Here is a 24,138-nt window from a genome sequence, read left to right as displayed (position 1 = left end):
TCTCATGGTTATTCCTTTGTAGGTTAATTGTTTGTATTTTTGAAAGATCTCAAGGTTTTTCTGTTTTCCTCTGATGTTTTGCAGCGGGTCAATAGTATGTCTATGTATGGATTTAATGTTAATCACAATTGGGGTTTATTGGGCATTTTGGAACTGGCGGTACACATCACTGGAAAATCGTCAGCCAATATATCTTTGATTATTGTCTTCTTAATCTCACAATTCTCCCTTTCCAGAATTCTTACCTTGAAACTTCTAATTCCTTTCTTTGAATTCTTTTCAACTAATTAACTCTTTGGCCTCATGCATTTTGATCATTTTATAAGATGTAGCTTTTAGTTCACGACCTCTCTCTTCTAGTTCTACGTTTACTTTAACTCATCAATTAAAGTTTTACTTCAATGCCTCTATATTTTATTTCTAGAAGTTCTAATTTGATCTTTCTCTCATAGTCTTTTTTGTTTTGTTTTGCTTTGATTTGGTTACTGTATTTTTTCCTTCTGAGCTACATTCCTTAAAGGAATATAATTTAATTTCATCATTTTAAACATACAGACCCACCTCCACAGAAACCTCGCTGGCCAATATTTTCTGGTAGTATGAATTATCATTTTTATATTCAAAAATTCGTAGACTATACATATGTCTCAATGCAATGTTTTTTTCGCTAATGTCTAAATAAGGAAATTTTTATTTACATTTTATAAAACTCGTTGCAACATTTTTTAACAAAATGATATTTGGAGAAAAGTCTTAAGCTATGGTCCAACTATAATTGGTAAAATGTTAAAAATCGGGCTTCCCTGGTGGCGCAGTGGTTAAGAATCTGCCTGCTAATGCAGGGGACACGGGTTCGAGCCCTGGTCTGGGAAGATCCCACATGCCGCGGAGCAACTAGGCCCGTGAGCCACAATTACTGAGCCTGCGCGTCTGGAGCCTGTACTCCGCAACAAGAGAGGCCGCGATAGTGAGAGGCCCGCGCACCGCGATGAAGAGTGGCCCCCACTCGCTGCAACTGGAGAAAGCCCTCACATAGAAACGAAGACCCAACACAGCCATAAATAAATAAATAAATTTATTTAAAAAAAAAAAATTAAAAATCAAAGTTAGATGTTTTGAAAAATCAGGCCGAGTGTCAATGAAAGAAACATATGTCTTGAATATTGCTGGCACTAGGAGAAGTCTAATGTTTCCCAACATTAAAAAATGGGCATGTAAGAAGAGTTCTAGTTTATAAGAGATTTTATCCTAAAGCATTGATTCCATCACCTTTAGTGAAGATTTTTCAAAGTCTTCCTGTTCAGGAGTCTCTAGAGCAGCATAAAAATGGTGGAGAGCTTATAACTATTCCCTTTAACCTGATATTTTGCCTGACATGAATTCTTTATCACCCACTTGGCACTATCAACTTTTGCAACTGGTTGCAAAAATGATGACTTCAGTGGTCTTCCCCTTCTCCCTCTGTCGGTCAAGTCCAAGTTTTTAATCCTCTTGTTGAGTAACTACAATTAATTACTGAAAAATGTCTTGGTGTTCATTGTAAATTGTGTCTGCATTTTTCTAACAGATTTATTTATTGCTCTCTGTTTTTACTGTATTATATGAAAACAGTGTTTAAGGTACAGCATGCAAACCATTTATGTTACTGCATACGGAGCAACTATTAACAATCACATTAATTGTTTTGTAATCCTGAAGCAATGTTTTAAACATTTACATGCTAACATGATAGTTTTTTACTTATATGTAAAGATTTTACAGTGCCTTAGCTACATTTTAGGAAATTTACTGGGAGTTTGGGAGTGACTTATAACACACGATAATTTTTCGCATTTGAATAATGGAAAAATTCATTTCTAGTTATCATTTTCCTGCAGAATATCTGCTTTTCAGAATTTTCAGACTGCTACTGTTAAGTAAGGGATACATGTAGTTTTTTTTTAATCATGTCTTTCATTTTGTTCATAATCTCAAGTTCTTAGGGAATTATCCTCCTTATTATGTCTATATACTGACATTGAAGTTGAGTTAGATCATTGTATGGTTTTGGAGTATTTATACTGTGTGGTGTGGTGTGTGTGTGTGTGTATGAGAGAGAGAGAGAAGGAGGGAGGGAGAGAGGGAGGGAGAGAGAAAGAGAAAGGGGAAAGGGAAGGAGAAGGGGAAGAAGAAGACGAAAAGAAAGAGAAAGAAAGAGGGAGCTTTATTTTTGCAAGAAATTTTTTTCCTAATAAGAATCCTGCATGTCCTTACTTCTGGAAAATCCCTCTAGAGAGGTTCTCTGTTTGCTACTGTTTTGGGCACCAGGGATATCACCAAGCTAGGATCAGCTTTATGTTACCATCTCAGTTTAGAGTTTTCTTCACCACTTATGTATTATAAATTCAGATGCAATCCCCTCCTCAGTGCTGACTTAGAATTTTTCTTTTTTACCGAACACTTTTTTTTTCCCCGTGCAAAGTATCAGCAGGAATAAATTTCATGCTCTCTGGGGCAATGGATGGGAGTTTTTGTAGTCCTCTTTTCCAGAGATGGCTCAGCGAGCTTTTTCAGATACATTTTTTAAAATTAATTTATTTGTTTATTTATTTTTGGCTGCATTGGGTCTTCGTTGCTGTGCATGGGCTTTTTCTCTAGTTGCGGCGAGCGGGGGCTACTTTTTATCGTGGTGTGCAGGCTTCTCATTGCAGTGGCTTCTCTTGTGGCAGAGCACGGGCTCTAGGCACGCGGGCTTCAGTAGTTGTGGCTCGTGGGCTCTAGAACACAGGCTCAGTAGTTGTGGCACATGGGCTTAGCTGCTTCGAGGCATGTGGGATCTTCCCTGACCAGGGCTCGAACCCGTGTCCCCTGCATTGGCAGGCGGATTCTTAACCACTGTGCCACCAGGGAAGTCCCAGATACATTTATTAAGGCTCTGAATTCTGTCTCTCTTGATGGGTCTGAGGTCTTGTTTTATGCCCTTTTGTGAATGTTAAACTATCAATTCTTTTGCCACAAAAGGCTTATCTCTGGTCCCTGTAACTACTCAAGACTACCACCTTACCATCTACCAGTCCCATCACCCTAGACTTTAACTTCCCATGGTTTTCTACAAGAAAGAGTTATCTTTTTTGCTCACTAAATCATGTATTTATGAAGTATATTTTGGATTTCTAAATCTTTGCAACGGGAAGCATTTCCATATTAATCTGTGTCACAATGGCCCATTCCTACAACCGAACATTGATTGAAAAAGTTAAAATGATTTCTCTCAAAAAGCCCAGTTTTTAGGACTTTCTGCACCTTACCCTCCTTTTGAATTTATTAAAGCTGCTTTTCCCTTTCCTTCTTCGTCCTGTGTATGTGGTTATTATAGTATGCTGACTCCGTCTCAGGGGGCGCATAGGAGCAAGAATTTGATCGTATTCAAACAAGACCATGGTGGATTGTATTATAACTCACAACTATGAACTTCTCCTCACCCCATGGAGGAGAAAGTAACCTCCCCTGCCTCACTGATGTTTTGGTCAGCCATACCACATGACATACAATGGGATAAGAGCAAGCATAAGTTAAATACAATTACACAGTTTGCGTTGGCATCTCCTGTTCCTGATTCCTGCCACCGAGAAGGGCATGTCTTAGACAAAGCCATTAGAAAAGCAAAACTAAAGCATCAGAACAACATCTACAATAAAACTATGGGGTTAAGTATCCCCAGCTCCCCAAAGCTGGAAAAGCATGATAACCTAGTACCGTCAGTAACTGCTACAGGAGACAGTGAAGACAGGAAGTAAAGGGAAGGTCATCATTCTGATAACCCTAAAAAAGGACAAGCCTCAAGCAGCAGCGCGTCTTCACGGCAATGGAAACCAAAGCTAGGAGGAGGTTTTGCAAGATCTCATGCAGAGGTGAGTACAAGAAAAACCATGATGGCACTTGATAGTGCCACAGCAGTCTGGGCAAGAGGAACTCTTGAAAATTGTAAATCAGAATAACTCTGCAAAGACAACGCCGTAGGGGGTAATTCCTGAAAACAAAATTCAAATTCGAGGGGCAAAGGAAAGAGAAGGTTTACGTAAAATTGGAGAAGGGGAGCAGAAAAGGAAAAGCTATATTTCTTTAATCACGTTGAAAAACCACAGAAGAGGGAATTCTAGAGCATCAGAACTAGAAAAGGTATGATGGGTGACCACACTCTTCTCAAAGTATAGGAAGCTGCATTTCACTGTGAAACATACAGAAGAAAAGGATTACGATCAAATCCCACTCAAAGTTATTAGGAAAAGAGATTAAGAACAGAATAATGTTCCTACAACAAAAGCATGTCCAAAGCACATGCCCACAAAAAAGAGTTAGAAACTGCAACTTAATATTTCAAAACAAGCAATTTTTTAAATGATAGAAGCTATGAGAGAATAACATAAATCAGAATTATAAAAACAGAAATGTGGTGATTGTAGAAAGGGAAAATTTAAAAAGAGAAGTAACAAAATTAGAATAATGGGTGAAATTTCAGAAATGAAACTAAAAGGAACAGAAAAATGCATGAATATAATAGATAATGCTTTAAGAAAATTAAAGATTGAAAAGAGGAAATTACCCAAAAAAGCAATAAAGAAAGACAAAAATGGCCAAGAGAAAGTGACAGATATAGAAGGTAGGCAAACAGGATAAAATATACATCAATGTTAAAAGAAAAAACCATAATAATGAAACAGAGCTGATTCGAGGTAAGTTTCCAGAAATAAAAGACTTTATATATTGAAGCTACATACTTGATAAAATAGTCTCAGAATGGTCAACACCAAGACATATTCTAAAATAGCAGTTCTCAAACTGCTCTGCAGATCCTGGGGAAACCACAAAAACCTTTCAAGAGGCACACAAATATCACTATTTTAACATCTGCACTAACAAAAAAGCAACAGGGAGTAACTATACTGCCTTGTAAAAGCAATGATGGGTAAAACTCTTACCATGAGTAAAAACTGGTACTAAACTGTATTCTTCATTAACACTAATGCAGAAAAAAAAAGTTAGATTCATTTTAAGAAGTTTCGTGATAGAGCAATAAAAACTGATTTTTTAAAAAAAATTTGACCCTTACAATGTTATGTGAGGAACTGGGGAGTATGTATAAAGCATTTCTGCAGCATACCAAAATAAGACGGTGTGTCTTAAGGAAAAACACTTGGGCATTGCTTGAGCTACAATCTGAACTAGTCACTTTTTACATAGAACACCATTTTTATTGCAAATAACAACTTATAGACAAAGTTATGGTTATTAAGGTTTGCGTATTTGACAGAAATTTTTCCAGAAAATAAATGAAGTGAAGAAAAGTACTGATATTATTCTTTATCAGTGATAAAATTTGAACTTTCAAAAGAAAATTAGAATTTTGGAAAAAACTTGTATTTACGACTATAAGTTACAGCTTTCCAATACTCAAAGACTTTTATGATAAGATCAATAGTAATATTAATAAATGTGATGCTTTGATATTATATAGTGAAATGTGTCAATATTCAAAAGGTCAGCATAATTCAGTGAACCCATAGTTTCCAAGAGACCAATACTTACATGATGCTAGAGAAAAGATCTATTCAAAGTGCATAACGGATAAATGGATTTTAATGTAGCCATGTCCCAAAAGTTCATTGTTATGATTTCAAATTCCACATTGCAACAAATCTTTAAGAAACTGTCATTTGTCAAAACTTGGTGTAGCATCAAAGAAGAATATCTGCAATTATCTGAAAACACTATTAAAATACTCCTCCATTTTCACCTACGTATTTGTGTGAAGCCAGATTTTCTTAACCCGAACAACATATTTCAAAGATTGAATATACCAGGTATGAGAATCTAACTTTCTTCCATTAAGCCAGACATTAGGAGATTTGTAAAAATATAAAGTAATTATTTTCACTATTTTTCAATTTAGAAAAGTATATTATTTTTTCACTTAACATATATTAGGCTCTTAAGTATAACAGGTATACTATTGTTATTTTAAATGATTTAATAAATAACTTTTTAAATTTCTCAGTTTTAATTTTTAGTAAGGTAAATATCACTAGATGTACTACACATAGGTAAAAGGTTTGGGGGATCCTCAATAGTTTTTAAAACTGTAAGAAGTTCCTGAGACCAAAAATACTTGAGAATCCCTATTCTAGGAAAAATGTCAACCTCTGGAGAAAAGGAAAAGTCAGTTTATCATTAAACTTTTCAACAGCAATTCTTTAGACTAAAAAAGAATATAAAAACATATTTAAAATATTCAAGAGAGCAAAATATGAGCCAAGATTTTATATCTGGTCAAACTGACCCCCAAGTATAAAGACTGCAGACAAAGTGTTAAGAATGTAAAATAACTTAGGAAATAATGTTTCCGTGAGTCGTTCCTGAGGAATCTGTAAGAGAAATTTCAGACAATCAAAAAAACTGATGAACAACATTAAAAACACATTTACTTTTAGAATTTTTACTAAATGATTATTGTGAAGGGGCAATTATAACATATAATGTATATATGCTCTGTGAGTATAGATGCATTACAGCTACCCAAAAATGGATGACAGGGCAAGAAAGGGGAATATATTAAAAAGTAAAATGAATTCAGTGATTGCATAAATATTAACTTGGATTAGGTATTAACTTGGTTGCTAACTGGGAGTAAAAAGATATTATCTCAAATAAGATATGGAGGGAAGAAAGAGAATTTACTAGATAATTTCAGTATTGCTCATAGTAGGTAACCATCAGACAATAAGAAGAGAGAGAGATGGGGACTTGGGGAGCAGGAAGAGAGACAAAGGGACAGAAAAAGAGAAATTAGGGTATTATATAAAGATATGAGTACAAAGGTAATTATTAGAGAAAAAAATTCAAACCTTCTTAAAATATAAAAAGATATATACTCCTAAAGAGAGAAGAGTAAATAAACCACCCAATTAAAGACGAGTCATGTAAAATGAAACTACCTGGCAGAAAAGAGGCCAAACATCTACCATATCAGTAAATATAAATGAACCTAACTCATCTTTTAAAGAGAAATAGAAGAAGATTTTGATTAGCTAACAAAACAAAATCCAATACTCTACTGACATTCCAGACCACTCAGCCTTCCTTGAACTTGCCCGGCACTTTCACAACTTTGTGCCGTAGTTCATGCCCTTCCCAATCCCTTTGTCTATAAAAATTCTATTGAGTTTTCTATTGAGTAATGCTACTTCTTCCATGAAGCCCTCTGTAATTGCTTTAGTCAGAAATTAGTCTCAAAATATCTTTGTACATTTATTAAAGTAGTTAACTAAATCTGGCATGTTGTAGACAGTTGTTTATATACTTTCTTCACCACTCGAGTATGAACTCCTTACATACAGGAACAAACGAATGGGATATTAGAGAAGCTCAATTACTGAATAAATGAACTGAAGACAGAAGGACATGCCATTCATTTAATTATATCACTATAGAATTTGTCTAATTATCTATAACTATATTTGTAATTATAACTGATTACTTCCTTTTAAATTTTAAATTCACTTACATCATTTTAGGTTGCCTCTAGACATTTAATTAAAATTCTACCTCCCTAGATAGTTATTGCTTCTAGATTGTTAAATGTTTGTAAATAGATCTGCCCATTTTTGAATCTCTCCTCTCACAATTGTGAAAGTTTCTGAATTAATGAGCAACTTTTTATGGCATGTTTTTTCATATATGCTAGCAAGCTTAAATCTTTAACTCTTTTGTGTTTTTCTTGCTCCCTTATTCCCAATTCTGGTTTTTTGTTAGCAGTTTTCAACATTTTGTGTTTGTTCATGTACATTTTTTATACTAGAATATTTGATGCAACAGTTGAGGGGATTAAAACACACAAGTCGGCAATGACTACAATATAATGACTATTACAACTAACCATGTCTCACAGTGCTATGAAAACATCTTACTGTTATTTCATTATTCACTTGACTGCCCTTGAATATAGTGTTAGTTGAACTCTTTTATATGTATAACCGTGTCTCCCAGTGCCTATAAAATTATCCTACTTTTATTTCATTATTCACTTAGTCATCCTTCAACACACTGTTACTTTTTGAATAGAACTATTTACTGACTTTTATATATGTATGAGTGAAATTTCCTAAATGCTCCAGTAAGCAATCAATCTTTCTTTGGTATCAGCTATGTCTTTTACCTATTCCACCCAGCAAGTACTACCTCAAGATCCAGGGCTTTAAATGACCTACCTAGCTCAAAAAAAAAAATCTACTTACCATGGGTGTAAGAATATGTTTTTTCAGTGTGGTGAAAAACTAAATTTACAGATTCATCAGAATTGAGAGTCACTTTACCTCAAGACATCACAATATTTTCCATGTTAGCCTTCATTTTTGTAGGCTGGCCAATTATGTCTCTGGATACAGACGATCCCCTGGATACCACTCAGTCTTTATGTAAAATTGTATTTATCCACTCAGCACAGCTTTTATGAAGGAGACATCAACTTTCAAGAACTGGGAAGGGTCTGAGATTTTACCCCACTTGCAAGCTAACAGTTTAGTTTGCCAGTGTTATGTGGCAAGAAGTGTCGTGCTTACAGAAGACATGAGATTCCTGGGTCAAAAAGACAAAGGACTTTAGTATGCACAGCACAGCAACATGAACTTCAGCATACTTTCCCCAGCCCCCAAAACATAACTAGAAGGGCTAGATGCACATCCACACACGGTGGGCTGCATTGCACAAGAGAGGCCAAGGATTCCAGTACTTTCTGAGCGAGCAGCAAACATTGTAGCAAGCAGCAAATAAGCCAATCCATCTCTTGGAAGAGCATCTAGTTACACATAAACCATGCTGCAGTTACCTTGATCTACTCTGTAGTCTATGTGACTAGCTACAAAGATGGCTCAGTTTCAGAAGATAGATAAGTCTTAAGGTAATACTGACAGATCATATTCAGCAAAAACTTTCAGGTTTGCTCAGAGCCCATGGCTGACTGCATCAGTGAACACCACAAATCTAATATTTCCATCTAAGAATGAGCCTTATCTTAGACCTGTATCCTGATTCCATTAATGGTCACCTCATACCAAAAAATATTGCAACAAAGCAGAACTTTCTAAAGCAAATCAAAACTTGACCATACTCACAACCAGCAAGCTCTTTCCTTTATTCTTGCTCATGTGCCAGTCTTCAGCTGCCTTTTACACAACTCTTGTTGCTTTCGCATAACAATGATGAAGTGTCATCAAAATCACAGATGTGCTTTGCCTGGGTGTCCTTTGTAGCCAAAAACATCTGCTACCACCCACTTCTCCATTTCTTCCTCTTTTGAATTGTCTGTCTCCAAATATTCAAATATTCCTTCAGAATTCAACTTTAACTCGCTTTCTTTTTCTTTCAAATGCTTTCCCATATTCCCCCCAAAATGTCATTAAATCTCATTTGAAAGTTTACAGATAAATCCATCTTTATAAAATGTATAGTTGACATTAAACAGATTTGAATCATAGTAATAAATTCCATTCACAAAACATTTATCAAATGCCATTCAAATCCCTGGAATATAAAGATAAAGACAAGGTTCTTGCCTTTAATAAGCTCACAAATTAGTAGAGAAAATTTACATGAGATTGTAGTTAATGCAATAACAGATGTATGTACAAGGTACAGAGTAATACTAAGGTACGTGTTAGGAAGACAACACAATGTGCATGACCTGAGCCACATATTAAAATAAGAATAACAGTGTGTTAGACCAAGTGGGGAAGAATACCCCTGGTAAAACTAGTCATTTGTTTCTAAGGGTTAACATAACTGAGCATCAGACCAGTAACTGTAATATAGGCAATAATACTCCTCCTTAAAAATGTATTTTTTTTAAAAAAGCCACCTGCAAAGAAGGTTACTAAATTCAAACTATTCTTTATTCAATGAATATTTTGGGGGTTCCCTCTGAATGTTAGGAACAATGGCAGGTATTCGAACATTAAAGCTATATTTATACACTAAAAATTAATGACTTTGGAATTAACAATTTAATTAAGTTAGTCATTATAGTATGTCCTTATTCATCAACTGAATTAATCAAATCTGAATTTTACTAATTGACCAGGAAACCGAGGTACAGTTTTAGAATTCTAGTGAGTGTGTATGTATTTTGTATACAAGTTATACATAATAACAAGTTATTATTATAACTTAACCAACCAGGATGAATCATATGAAATGGCCACTGGCCATTCTAAGTGGTTCAGCCAAATATTTTTTTTTAATTCTATAATGTAAAGAAGATCAGGTTCAGATTCTGACAGGTTGAATTTGAATCTTGCAAAAAGTACTTACAACCTGTGGAACTTTGGGCAAGTTACAAAACCTCCCTAGTCCTCCATTTCATCATCTATAAAATAGGAAGAGCAGAATCAATCTGAAATAGTTATACTTGTGTTGAGTGTATAAGGAGACCTCAACCACAGCACCCTAACTAAATAGGGGCTTTCTTTTTATCACATAACTAAAAATACAGAGGTTGTGAATCCAAGAGTGAAGCTGTAGTTTCATAAAGTTATCAATACATGGAAGAAGCTGCTTTCCAGAAGAGAAAGAGGAAGGCGTATAAAAGGCCAGGCCAGTGGAGCCAGAACGGAGAGGAGGGCAAAGTTTTGAAAAACAATCAAGGGATCAAATCTATAGAATTCTGATTAAATTAACTTGTTGTTATTCTTGTTCACCAGAGCAGTAGTTTGGTTTTGGGCGACGCTACTTCCTAACAGCCTATTTAACGTCCCAGGTGACTCTTCTTGCTTCTCTAGTCTTACCATTCTTTTTCCCTCATGTTTTCAAAGTGTCTGCTGCACATCTAGGCATTGGGTCAGGTTTTAGATAAACACAGGGAAGGGTGAAGGGTGAAAATCGTCTCCTTGAAAGCTTTTGGGAAGAAATTCTATTCCAGAGATTTCCACCTATATCTCATTGGTCGGAATTGCGTCACGTGGGCACATCTTGTTGCAGGAGGGGCTGGGAATTCTAATATTTCACTTTCTAACCACTGTAATATACAAAGGAAAAGGAGAAAGGTATTAGAATAGATACTAAGTGAATCATACATTAAGTGAGCCTTCAGTATCTGCCTTGCTATCTTTCTGGATGTCTAAAGATTAAATGAGGAAAAATATGTGGAAATAATTAAGTACTTGGCAAATAGTACATTCTCAATAATTGAGAGTTACTAACAATGATCATGATGATGATGTAATGCTGATAATGAAACAAAAGTTTAAATGCTGAACATATGAATAATTGTACTAACTCAAGTGTGTATTTTTTTAATCCTGAATTCAATGATACCTTTATCCCATAAATGACAAAGTCAAATCATCTCTAGTTACCTCACATCTATAACCTCATTGGGGTTGATGGGTGTATTTTTAGGCAGAAAAATCTCATGTTTGACTTCTTTCCAAAGTTTATTTTCTTGGAAAGTTTGAAGACCATCTGGGGAGTTATTTTGAGATATGAATATAAAAAACTGCTATTTTATTCATTTTGAATGCAGCACTTTTTAGCAGTCAGAATATTCCCACAAAAAAAGTAAATGAAAAGTTGGCAATATAAGTAACTTTTTAGAAACACCAAAAAAATGGATTGTAAATCAATTTGTTTGGGTTCACCTAACCTATATGCCTCTAGTGATGACTATCAACAAATTTTCAGCTCTCCATATCCTTTGGTCCTTGATAACCTGAGCATAATTTTTGAGGCACCTCCATAAACCTGGATATACCCAAATCCTTTTATACACTTATAACCACTTTGATCTTAATCATCTGACGGACTAGGTGTAGACACTGCAGAGGTGGGGGAGAGGCTAAGATGATGACTAAGATCAGTCTCTGAATTTAAGTCATCTTCTTGTGGGGCCAAGAGACACAAGCAAATAATTGCAATACAATATAATTATGAAATAACAGAGGTACTAACAGAATGCTATGGAAACACTGAGGAGGGAGTAACTAGCTCTGCCTAGAGAATATGGGGAATTAAGAGCAGAGTCTTGAAGGATTGGTAAAATTTCCGAAGGTGGTAAAGGAAGAGAGGAGCATTTTTTTTTTTAATTTTATTTATTTATTTATGGCTGTGTTGGGTCTTCGTTTCTGTGTGAGGGCTTTCTCTAGTTGCGGCAAGTGGGGGCCACTCTTCATCGCGGTGCGCGGGCTTCTCACTATCGCGGCCTCTCTTGTTGCGGAGCACAGGCTCCAGACGCGCAGGCTCAGCAATTGTGGCTCACGGGCTTAGTCGCTCCGCGGCATGTGGGATCCTCCCAGACCAGGGCTCGAACCCGTGTCCCCTGCATTGGCAGGCAGATTCTCAACCACTGCGCCACCAGGGAAGCCCCGAGAGGAGCATTTTAAATAAAGTGGCCAATAAATTAAAAGGCTAAAGACAATAAAGAGCCTGGCGTGTTAAAGGAATGTCACCCGGGTTGGTGCACCTGCAACAGAAAGGATATTACACAGTGTTCAATGGCAAATTAGACAGGTTCAGGTTTCAGGGCTGTGAATGACTCACGCTCTGTTACGGGGCCCCCGGGAGCCATGGAAGCCTTTCAAGAGGTAGATGAAATGAATCAAGTTTGTGTTTTAAACTGCCGACTCTGTTGTGAGTGTGGAATTTGGCTCAAAGGGCAAGAAGCTGGCTTCACGAAGAGAAATTGGCAGGCTCCTAAAAGGTTCACTCAGTGGCAGTGAGGATAAACAGGAGGGCAAAGGTTTGAGAGACATTTAAGAGAGCAAATCTATAAAATTCTGATTAAATTGATGTGGCTGTTTAATTGTTATTGTTGGTGGTGGTTGTTTACCACATTAATGGCTTGCTTTTGAATGAAGGTATTTTCTAACAACCTATTGAAATAATTGACTCTGCTCTTAAATACATCTCTCCTCTCCCTTATTCTTCCACTTAACCATTTCTTAACCGCATATGGAGATCCTGAGCATTCTCCACACTCATTTTTAGCCCTTAGTTCCCTCTCAATGTTCTCATTCTCCTTTATTTTTTCCCCCTTCCCCACCACACAGACACCAGTACACATGCTAGCTCTGATGTTTAGGAAGTTCACTGGTAAAGTGTATCCCAACCATGAGACTGACGGTGCTTTTTTGCTTGTAGTTATAGTGCAAAATAGACACTCAACCATATAATGCCAAAGAAGACCTCCGTTCTATAACAATTAATGAACATCTTAAGATGCCATATTTTCAGAATGTCGCCTATTTGCTCTATGGAAAGAATTTTGTTTTAATGCTACTTCAGTGGAGGAAAGTATCTGCTTAGTTAATTGCCACTGTAGTTAAAACAGCCAGTAAGTTGATTCTGGTTTTTTTTTTTTTGTTTGGTTTTTTTGTTTTTGTTTTTTTAAAGGAATTCCTTTATTTTTATTATTTATTTATTTATTCGTTTATTTTTGGTTGTGTTGGGTCTTCGTTTCTGTGCAAGGGCTTTCTCTAGTTGTGGCAAGCGGGGGCCACTCTTCATTGCAGTGCGCGGGCCTCTCACTATCGCGGCCTCTCTTGTTGCGGAGCACAGGCTCCAGACGCGCAGGCTCAGTAGCTGTGGTTCACGGGCCCAGTCGCTCCGCGGCATGTGGGATCCTCCTGGACCAGGGCTCGAACCCGTGTTCCCTGCATTGGCAGGCAGATTCTCAACCACTGTGCCACCAGGGAAGCCCTTGTGTTTTTTTTTTTTTACAGTTCAATTAGCTGCTGATGTTTTATGTATCATTTAATTCCCATGGCATGTTCATATTAAGAAAAAAAAAAACGTCCTATAGAGAAAAGAAAAAGCAGAATCATACACCCATTCCTTCTACAGAGTAGTGGGAGGACAGTTTTTATGCTGACTGTGAATTTCAAACTTTTGCCTAACCTAACTTGATTGAGACTTGAGGAATGTTTCTAGCCACTTAATTAATTTTAAATTTTACTTAAGTCAGCAGTAACTCAAACGGACCCCAACCAAACATTATTGAATCAACTCGATTACACACTCACAAGGCAGCCTTTCAGAAAGCAAATGTATCTCCAGCAAACTGGCAAAATGGTAGTCTCATACTTACAGAGAATTTTAAATAAGAAACCTTATCTTCTTTTCGTACAGAATCATGTATTGCAAAACCATGTTGAAAATTTCAGTTCCGTTATTATTCATATGGCTATCAATCATGGTCCATGATCTTTCAGTGATGCACTTGATTAGAATCTTTCTACAAATGAGTAATAATAAAGCCTTCATAGAAAATATCGTAACCAATATGCCAAGTTAATTTAAAAATTTCATATTTGAAATAAGGATACTGTTAGTATTTTTATCTTCAAATTACTTATCTAATAACACTTACATCTGGAAATAATAATGGCTTTCATGTTTACTGGGAGGCACAAAGAGATGAAATCTCATTTATAATTTCTTCAGATGCAAAGGCAGTTGTGCTACACTGTGAAAAACTTAGTATTATAAAATTATTTTATACTTCAATTAAAATGTCCGGATGCATATTTCTCTTTAAGATAATAATATTGATATCATTTGTCAGTCAAATAATAACCAATGTCACATCAATATCACTTAAAAGCACTAACAGTTTTGTTAACATTAATAGAGAGAATAAATTTGGCAAAACAATCAAACTATACATTAAGAGTTGGAAAAAAATCTATTGTTTAAAATAAAACAAGAGTAAAAACTAGCAGTTTTAATTGACACCACATCTTGCTTCTCTGCCTTAGTTTACCTCAGCTAGAGGTAAGCTCACCCTCCCTCATCTCAGTCTATTATAATAAGTGCTTTAATCAGTGCACAGCAGCCTGTGGGATGCTTGGCATATAATGTATGTAGAAGTAGCCATATTTTGGGTCTAATTTTTGTACAAATTTTAATAGCCATTATTCTGATTTAATTTTCTGTATAATAATTTTTCTATAACCCCGAAATTTACTCTAATTGGTAAAGACTTGAGAAAGTTTCAAATGAAACTTTCCTGAAACATCAAATTCTCATAAAGTGATGTCTGTATTAGTATACATTCTTTGTAATATCTTCTTTACCTAATCTTCTCCATAAGCTCTCATGGAAAGAAAAAAAAAAGAAAGAGACAAAAACTTTGTAAGTCTATTGTCTTAATCTGTTTAAGCTGCCACAACAAAATACCACAGACTGGGTGACTTATAAACAACAACTTTTATTTCTCACGGTTCTGGAGGCTGGGAAGTCCAAGATCATGGTACTGGCCTATTAGGTGTCCGGTCAGGACCCACTTCTACACTACACCATCTTTTTACTATAGCCTCACACGGTGAAAGGGGCAAGGGCTCTCTCTGGAGTCTCTTTTATAAGGACACTAATCCTATTCATGAGGGTTCACCTTTGTGACCAGATCACACCCCCATGTGCCTCACCTCCTACTATCATCACATTGGGGGAGTATCCTCAACATGTGAATTTGGGGAGAACACTCAGTCCACTACATCTATGTTAGGCAGGAGATTTGTATTTGGCCTAAGCACCATGCTGTCTACTCTGTGACTCGGGCCTTCATGGCCATTTGTTCTGTGAGTGCCCATGTCCATATTTATTTTAGACCAAGGGGTCTATATGTATATTGAAAGGCAACCCATCACATTCCATGAACACATATGAAAGTGAAAAATGGGCACAAATGCCCCATATTTTGCTGGTTGCTGCTCTTGTTTTGACTTGATAATGTTTCCCAAAGGCTTTACCTAGGCCTGCAACCATGTATAGCAGATTTTTTTTGGTAAGTTTGCTCAGAAAAATAATCTAACAAATAAAACTTGATCAAAATCTAAAGTGAACTATTTGATTTTATTGGGCTCATGGTGTTCTGTGAGATCTACTTTTAGCATCTAATAATTTCATGGGTGAGGACAGAATGATATTTAAGAGGTGAATCTGCTTTGAGCAGCATAAAATTAGTCATGCAGTGATTTCTTTTTCTTCCATCTGACTCTGCTGTCATATGAAAAATAAAACCAGAAAACATGTGTTCCTGTTAGCTTGACAGCAGGTAATGGAGCATGTCAGGAGCCCCTCATTTGGGTCAGCTGAGGAATATGCTTCAGAGCAAATGTGGTTAGTACAAGGTATTACAGTGTAAATTTTCTTCGGGGAATTCATTCCAGTCTCATAAATAAATGACAATTCTGGATACAAGATAGAGGGTTATTTTCTGACAGTTATTTTGTTGTGAGATAGGCTATTATCTTTCGTAATTCATGCTTTTCCATAAATCATAAGGTACTGGGCTCAAGACCTTTTCCAAGCTTCCATAACCACAAAAGGCAACCAGTAAAAGGCTGTGATGGGAGTAAAGGCACAATTTACAACAGCAACTCAAAGGATCAGATTTCTAGAATAAAGATAATCCCAAAAATGTCCCAGACCTATATGCAAATCCTTGCAAGTTGCTGTAAAATACAAAAGAAGCCTTGATCAAATGGAAAGGCATGCCATTTGGATAAGAACACTTATCATAAAGATGTTATCAACAAGCTATAATCTAACTAAATTTAACTAAATAATTTAACTAAATTCTGATAAAAATGACAAAAGAATTTTTTTGAAACTAGATGATTATGAAATTTCATATATACAAAGTGAACAAGCAAGAATAGGTAATAAAAGTCCGGAAAGATGGACATTAAATGGTGTTGGCATTACCAGATATAAAAACATATAATTAAAACCAAGTGGCTTTCAAAAGAAATATACCAATGCAACACTTAAAAAAATAAAGTCCTAAAATTACAAATACATCTAAGAATTAATATTATATACCCAGCATCATTTTCATCAGAGAAGTTGGGATAAAAATTCTAAAACTAACAATTCATTCTTTTATTCCATTTTCTTACCAAAGATATTTACTAAGAAGGCAAATATTTTGTTTAAAATTATAAAACTATCCAAAGGGCAATTAAATTACTTCCTTGAGGCAACTTTGATTTCCAATATGGGGACACAAAAATGACTCCAGCCTGAACCTAACGCTTAAAATACCCATTAAACTAGGAGTCATCAAATTCTTTAGCCTTTAAGAGAAGGTGGGGACTGGGAGGGGTGGAAAGAGAATGAATGCTTATCAAAAGTCTGATGACCTTTTAGACTTCAAACCCTATGAGGTAGATATGTTTAGCACCATTTTTAAGGAAAAAAGTAGCTTGCCTAAAGTCGTATAGCTAACAAATAGTGTAGTTAGTATTGGAAATTAGTTATCTAATTCAAGATTTTTTTTTTAAGTAATAATACAAACTTTAAACTTCAAAGTAACTTCAAAGGTTGTATACTAAGATAGGATCACACTCCCCATGTGGAGTAACACATGTCTATAACTTTAATTTTTCTAATGGAAAAATAAGAATGCCAAGACTCATAGAAGAAAGGTACACAAGAACCGTGTGAGGAATTTCCTGGGCGAAGCAGAAGCCAATCACAGGAATTCTTGCTGATTAACATAGTTTACAGTTCTGAAAGTCTCAGAAGTTTATAAGTAAAAAGTGTGAAACAGAAAAAAAAAAAAAAAATCAGGCATTTTGATCCCTGTGTGAGAAGGTAAATTGAGAGACAAAAAAAGAAGGCAAGAAAGAACACACAGGTTGCACGGACCCCTGCTGTCAGTTACAGAGGAGAGAAGCAGGAAGACATTAATTCTAAGAAAGAGACTCAGATTAAATAAGACATATGTGTTTGTTTCATACAATTAGATCATTTAGAACCACATTAACTACTAACTGATATGAGTTCAGGGTCTGTAGAAAAAGTAACAGGTTCTCTTGAAGAAATCACTTGAACTCTATAGTCTGTAATTTACTCATCTGTAAAATTAGTGGATTAAGACAGATGATCCCTGAATATCCTTTCAAAGCTGAGATTATACTCAAATGTATTTCTTTAAATCTTTCAATTTTTATATCTCATTCTAATTTTTTAAGTTAATAACCTGATGTATGTTTATGCTTTCTGATTTTTTATGAAATGTAACATATGTGCTTAATTCACGTCTGAGTAAAAAGAAAAAGTCTGATGTGATAACCACAAGCCCAGCTGTTCTTATATTGAAGCCATAACCGTTGTCCATTAGCTGTTCACAGTTACAGGCCAATTACATATCAAAAAGAATGTCTGAAGAACTGGCTTAAAAATCCAAATCTGTGAAGGGTAAAGGTTGCAGACAGGAAATGGGAAAGGATGACAAAGGGGGAAAAAGAATTTATAAGTTAGATAAAGGAAAGCAGGACCAACTACATAATTTGCAGGGCCCAGAGTAAAATAAAAATGTGAAGCCCCTAGTTCAAAATGCAGAGAGAAACGTGCAGTTAAAGTATAAACAAAATTTTTTTTCTTTAAAAATACTTTATTACTTATAAAATGTAATGGGGTAATAGTGATGCATATATAACAACTTAAACTTACAAACTGCAAAAAATATGTATTCTTGGTATCATACTTTTATGCAATGTAACAAATAATTTATTAATATGATATCCGGATTGTGCATATGAGCTTTCTAGCTCACTTTCCTGAAAATTCATTTCATTAGGTCATTATAATTTATGCTTTTAGCAACTTCAATTTCAATCAATACAATTGAAAGTGGTATCAGCCATTCTTGGTAAATGCAAGATTATAATTTTTTTCAATAGTTTTTATTTTTGAAAAGGATCTTTCTGCTGATGTAACTGTTACTGAGCTGTTGAGAGTATTCTTCTATAAGCTGTGACAAACTGGGTTAAATTTCTAGTAAATTATTTAAAATATAAATTTTGGTACATCTAGAGATGTCTCTTGTGGAATATTTTTTCTAAGGATATTTAATTCTTCAGTTTCATGTAAGTCTGAATTTACTTTTAAATGTAAATGTACACAACACCATTTTCACGTCCCCCCTGACATTTTTTGGCAACTTGTAGAGGGCACACAAGAAAACAAGTGGCTTCACAATTTGTATAGAATTCAAACCACTGTTTATGCATTCTGTTGTTGTAGCTTCAGTAACAAGGACAAAAATAATATTAAAGTTGTCTCTCTCCTTAAAAGTTGGTTTAGGGCTTCCCTGGTGGCGCAGTGGTTGAGCATCTGCCTGCCAATGCAGGGGACACGGGTTCGAGCCCTGGTCTGGGAAGATCCCACGTGCCGCGGAGCAACTAGGCCCATGAGCCACAACTACTGAGCCTGCGCGTCTGGAGCCTGTGCTCCGCAATAAGAGAGGTCGCGATAGTGAGAGGCCCGCGCACCGCGATGAAGAGTGGCCCCCGCTTGCCGCAACTGGAGAAAGCCCTCGCACAGAAACGAAGACCCAACACAGCCAAAAATAAATAAATAAAAAAATTAAAGAAAAAAAAGTTGGTTTATTTGCCACTTCATATAAAAATAATGTTTTCAAATGAATGTAACAATATTTAAATTTAATTAATTAAATGTATTTCTATTTGTAAGCTTGTGAATATTTCCCTTACCATGCTGCAGTACTTTTTAAAACCAGAGAGTCTAAACCCTAAAGAATTCTAATAACTCTGAAATGCTTTATTGCAGTGTCCACGTGTACGCTTTTATTTTGCAATAATTTGCTGACAGAGTGTACTGGCAGTGTCAGCAATTCCTCTCCTGGTGCTGAAACCAGAAAGTTAACATTTGTGCAGCTGCCATAGGGACAGGATCTGGGGTCTGGGGCCTGATTGGGCAAGCACTCTGCAGAATGCTCCGTATACACCATCCCCTTTAGTCCAGAAGTCGGTTGGATCTGACCACGAAAGAAGCCTCTACAACTTGAAAGCTATGTAATTGTAGGAAAGTTACCTAATTCCTTTACTTTTGGAACTGTGTTTCTCATCATTAAATGATGAGAAACCCACCCATTTTCAGGGCTGTTTTGAGGATTAGGTCACCTGTACAAAGTGTATACCTCCTCACATGACTTCAGCGCCCTGTGGTTATTTGGGTTACTGAACTCAGGCGCTAGCCCACATGTGGTCAGCAGTGAAGCTGCATCCTCTGTCCGTCCACTTTCGTGTCTACTTGCTTCTCTTGTGTTAGGCAGGATTCTAAAGATGGCCCTCCCAAGACTCTTGACATCTGGTTATTTAATCCAAAGTTTAACCTAGTTGCTGCTCTGAAGTTATGTTGCAGGTATAATTAGGTTATGAGCCTGAAGATAAGGAGATTATCCTGCACGATCCAAGGGAGCCCCATATCATCCCTTGAGCCCTGTAAAGCAGAGAGATTTCTTCAGGTGGAATCAGAAGAGAGATTCAGCCGAAAAGGAAGGCAGAGGAGAGAGGAGGCAAAGGGGAGGTCAGGATGAATTGAAGCATAAAGAGCACTCGACCCTCCACTACTGGCATTAAAGATGCAAAAGGGGAGCTTACAAACCAGGGAAGAGAGGCAGCCTCTAGAAGCTGAGAACCCCGGCCAACAGTCAGCAAGGAAATGGGACCTCAGTCCTATAACGCCGCGAAACTAAACACTTGCAACTACCCCAGTGAGCTTGGAAGTAGATTCATCCCTAGAGCCTCCAGAAAAGAACGCACCTTGCCAACACCTTGATTTTAGCCTTGTGAAACCCAGATCAGAGAACCAGAGGAGACACACTACACCTGCCCTTCTGACCTGCAGAACTGTGAGAAAACAAATGGGCATTGTTCGAATATCCCTTTGCTGCTAAATTTGTCGTAATTTATTATGGCAAAAATAGCAAATGAAAAAAGAATAACAAATGATTACACCCCTATGGAGAAAATTCAAAAGATTATTGAAAACAAGTAGTATTAGTATTCACTAAAAGATGCAGGAGTAATCTTTGTCTAGTTCGTATTTTGTCTATCCCCCACGTGTAGTTAATGTTACCAGTGACATACAAATCCCCCTCTCCATGAAATTATTAGTGAGGCCTAAAGGATAATTACATGATAATTCATCTCCATCGGTCCACTAATGTAGAAAGAGAAATATAATTTCTAAAATCTGTTGTTACATTTTTTTAAATATGATCTGTTGTCTCAGCAGATGAATCTCAGCATCCCCAAGATTTCAGGAAACAGAAGGGAATTTTTACAGCTATATATGATGGACATTTTCAGTCACATTATTAGGAAGCCAACTTTGGTATCTGCAAACAACAGGCACAGCAATTCCTATGTCTGCTGAACAGAAAAAAATTAACACAAATGTTCCTGACAGCTGAGACTGAACTATTAAAAACTGGGAATGCTCTCAGTGGAGACACTACTGAAATAGAATGTAATTTTTAATTGAAGAATGACAACTTGTAAGAAGGCTCTCTGTTCCCCTCTCCCCCTGCCACCTCTAGTAGCCCAATTTTTACTTTATACTAAATGTAGCAATTGTTCTACCTCTGATTTTCCCGTTAAGTATTGATTTTTAAATAAATATTCTGCAGGGTTTGTTGACGATTTGCCATCTTCTAATTTGGAAAAAAAAACCAAAACTGTCATTGATGATCTCAGTCATCAAGCTAAAAAAAAAAAAAATGCTTGGAAACTGTAGGTGCCAAGTCTCTGACCTAAACTGACATTTCTGGAGGCAGTTCTGAGCTTGGAAGTGGAGTAAGCCTAGCTCTCACCCATTCGTTAATTCAACAAATGATTATTGGGCAACTACTATATTTTGGGAACTATGCCAGGTGCTGGGAACACAAGGACAAACACTAGAGAAACAGCTCTTTCTCCCTAGAGGGGACAAATGTAATGAGAGCTATAGACAGGCACATGAAGACAGAATCCTAGGTGAACGAAATTTGAGTCTACAAATAACGGGAGAATCAAAATAAAGGTTAATGCCTTTCTTTCCCATTTAGGTCACCACAGAGCACTGAGTAGAGTTCCCTGTGCTCTACAGTAGGTTCTCATTAGTTATCTATTTTATACATAGTAGTGTGTATGTATACATAGGGATGATTCACTTTGCTGTACAGCAGAAACTGACACAGCAGTGTAAAGCAACTATACTCCAATAATAAAAAATAAATAAATGTTAATGCCAAAGATGCAGATAAAGAGAAAAAACCTGAGGAGAAGTAAAAACTGGAACAGCAGGTGGTGCAAGTAGCTTAGGGAAGGGGGTTCTGGTGAAATCAAGGTTCCATAATTTCTACACAAGGATATATTTTTAAATGCTTCAGCTCTCTCCCCTGGGTGGAGAGAAAGCTATTATATTAATACAGCCTGAAAGAGAACCACTGGAAATGGCCACATGAAGAGAGGTTAGTCCCAATTCAAGTCAACCCTCTCCTTTCAGGAGAAGTACTGGATTATATCAGAAAGTATACCTTCCTTACTTCCCCATGACCCAGGGGGGCCACTGTAAACAAGCATTGAAAAATTCTTTGTCCCTAAATCCTTCCTCTATAGCCTCTCCTTCAGAAAGCCAAAGTTCTGTATCCCTAGTCATAAAGAAAATTCTCCAGAAAGAAGTGTCCTAGCCCATTTTAGCTAATACCAGCAGGGTTTAGTTGATACTAATTTGAGAATATAGCTCCATAGTTTAGGAAAGCAGAAGCTAAGGCAATAAGATGTTGGACTGAAAGGAGGAGAGGAGCTGGATAGAAATATTCTAAATTTTCCTAATTCTGCCTAGGGCTGACCACAGAAGCAGCAATGAAGCATAGACTGTGTGAGGGTCACATTCACTAGTAACGGAGGAAAGAAGCACTTGTATCAGAAACCAGCCACCACTTCCCCTCAAGGGGGTGCAGTGAAGACATCCAAGACATCCATTTGCAGCATCTCTGAGCCTACCAAAGGAGACTTCACTGTAGACTGGGGCTGCGGAAGGAAGGGGTTGGGATTGTTTGCAAACATTTTCAGACTTAGAGCAAATTTCGTACTGCAAAGGATGCCAATCTTAGTGTAATTCAGGAGGTCCCCAAGATCACCCAATGATTCACTAGGAGGACTCGTGGAATTTAGAAAGCCATTATACTCTCTATGCAGCTTATTACAGTGAAAGGACACAAGTGAAAATCAGCAGAGGGAAGATGCACACAGAGCAGGATTCAGGAGAAATCAAGTGGGGAGCATCCAGTTGTCTTCTCCTAGCAGAGTCCTGCAGATGGCACTTATTTCTCCCAGCAAGGATGTGTGGTAACATGCATGGAGTAGCCAACAGGGAAACTCACCTGAACCTCAGTGTCCAGGGTTTTACTGGGGGCTGGTCCCTTAGGCATGGCTGACCTTTGGCTTCCAGACCTTCAACCTGATACTGCGTGGCCCGAGGCCCCCACCCTAAATCACACTGCTAACATGGAGTGTCTGGCATGGTCCAAAACCCTCTGGTAAGCAAAGATACTTTTATTAGGTAGGATATTCCAGTCTACAGCCATACCACCCTGAACGCGCCCGATCTCTTCTGACCTTGGAAGCTAAGCAGGGTTGGGCCTGATTAGTACCTGGATGGGAGGTAGGATATTCCAAAGGCTTACAGGTTACCTCTCAGAAGCCGGTCAAGGGTCAAACCACTCTTTGGGCAAGGTTAATCTTTTATTGGGCAATAAACATGTGAGGAAGTGAGGTAATGTCAGAAAAACTGTAATTTTTTTTTTTTTTAGTATTTTAATAGTTAAATTTCATCTTGCCCCTTGCATTAAGCAGGTTGATGAGACTTCAAGTTTTAAGTATTTTAAAGAACACCTATTACTTTTAACCTCAATTGTAATGTGATTAGTACAAAAATATATCACTGCAATTTTATTTTAAGAATCTCATACGTTTCTCCAAAGAGTTCCACACATTTGTAGGGCTGAGATTTGGCCATAGGCCTCCGGGACTTCAGAGTGGATCCTGGTAGACCCAGTCTCTGGTTCCCTTCTCTAAGTGACCAATGCCTTTCTATCCTCTATCATAAACTAGTAGACCAAAGGAGACACTGGAAAGAATGTCTGATGTACAGGACACTGAAGCCTCCCCTGGATGCCTCATTGAAGTGAAGCCACTTCAGAGAGAACCATAAACATGTCTGCCAAAATCATAACCTTAACGATCAAGCAGAGCAAGAAAACAGCAGCTTCAGGCCAAACTTTCATACATCAGAATCAGGGGGACTATTTGCATTATC

The 24,138-nt window shown here is 36.9% G+C and overlaps 2 long non-coding RNA genes across 2 annotated transcripts in view; one reads left to right on the top strand and one right to left on the bottom strand.

The window, feature by feature from the left end:
• The window catches only part of LOC309647239, a 154,241-nt gene that overhangs the window by 27,226 nt on the left and 102,877 nt on the right, over positions 1–24,138 (bottom strand). The window lies entirely within an intron of this gene.
• Positions 9,233–23,728, top strand: LOC309647253. The gene is made up of 2 exons (XR_014255895.1): positions 9,233–12,078; positions 12,383–23,728. It is a non-coding gene; the product is annotated as an uncharacterized lncRNA (long non-coding RNA).

The sequence above is a fragment of the Balaenoptera physalus genome (assembly GCF_965194825.1).
Source record: "Balaenoptera physalus genome assembly, chromosome: 17".
NCBI lineage: Eukaryota > Metazoa > Chordata > Mammalia > Artiodactyla > Balaenopteridae > Balaenoptera > Balaenoptera physalus.
Note: the sequence above shows the minus strand (reverse complement) of the source record. Positions and strands in the feature narration are given on the sequence as shown.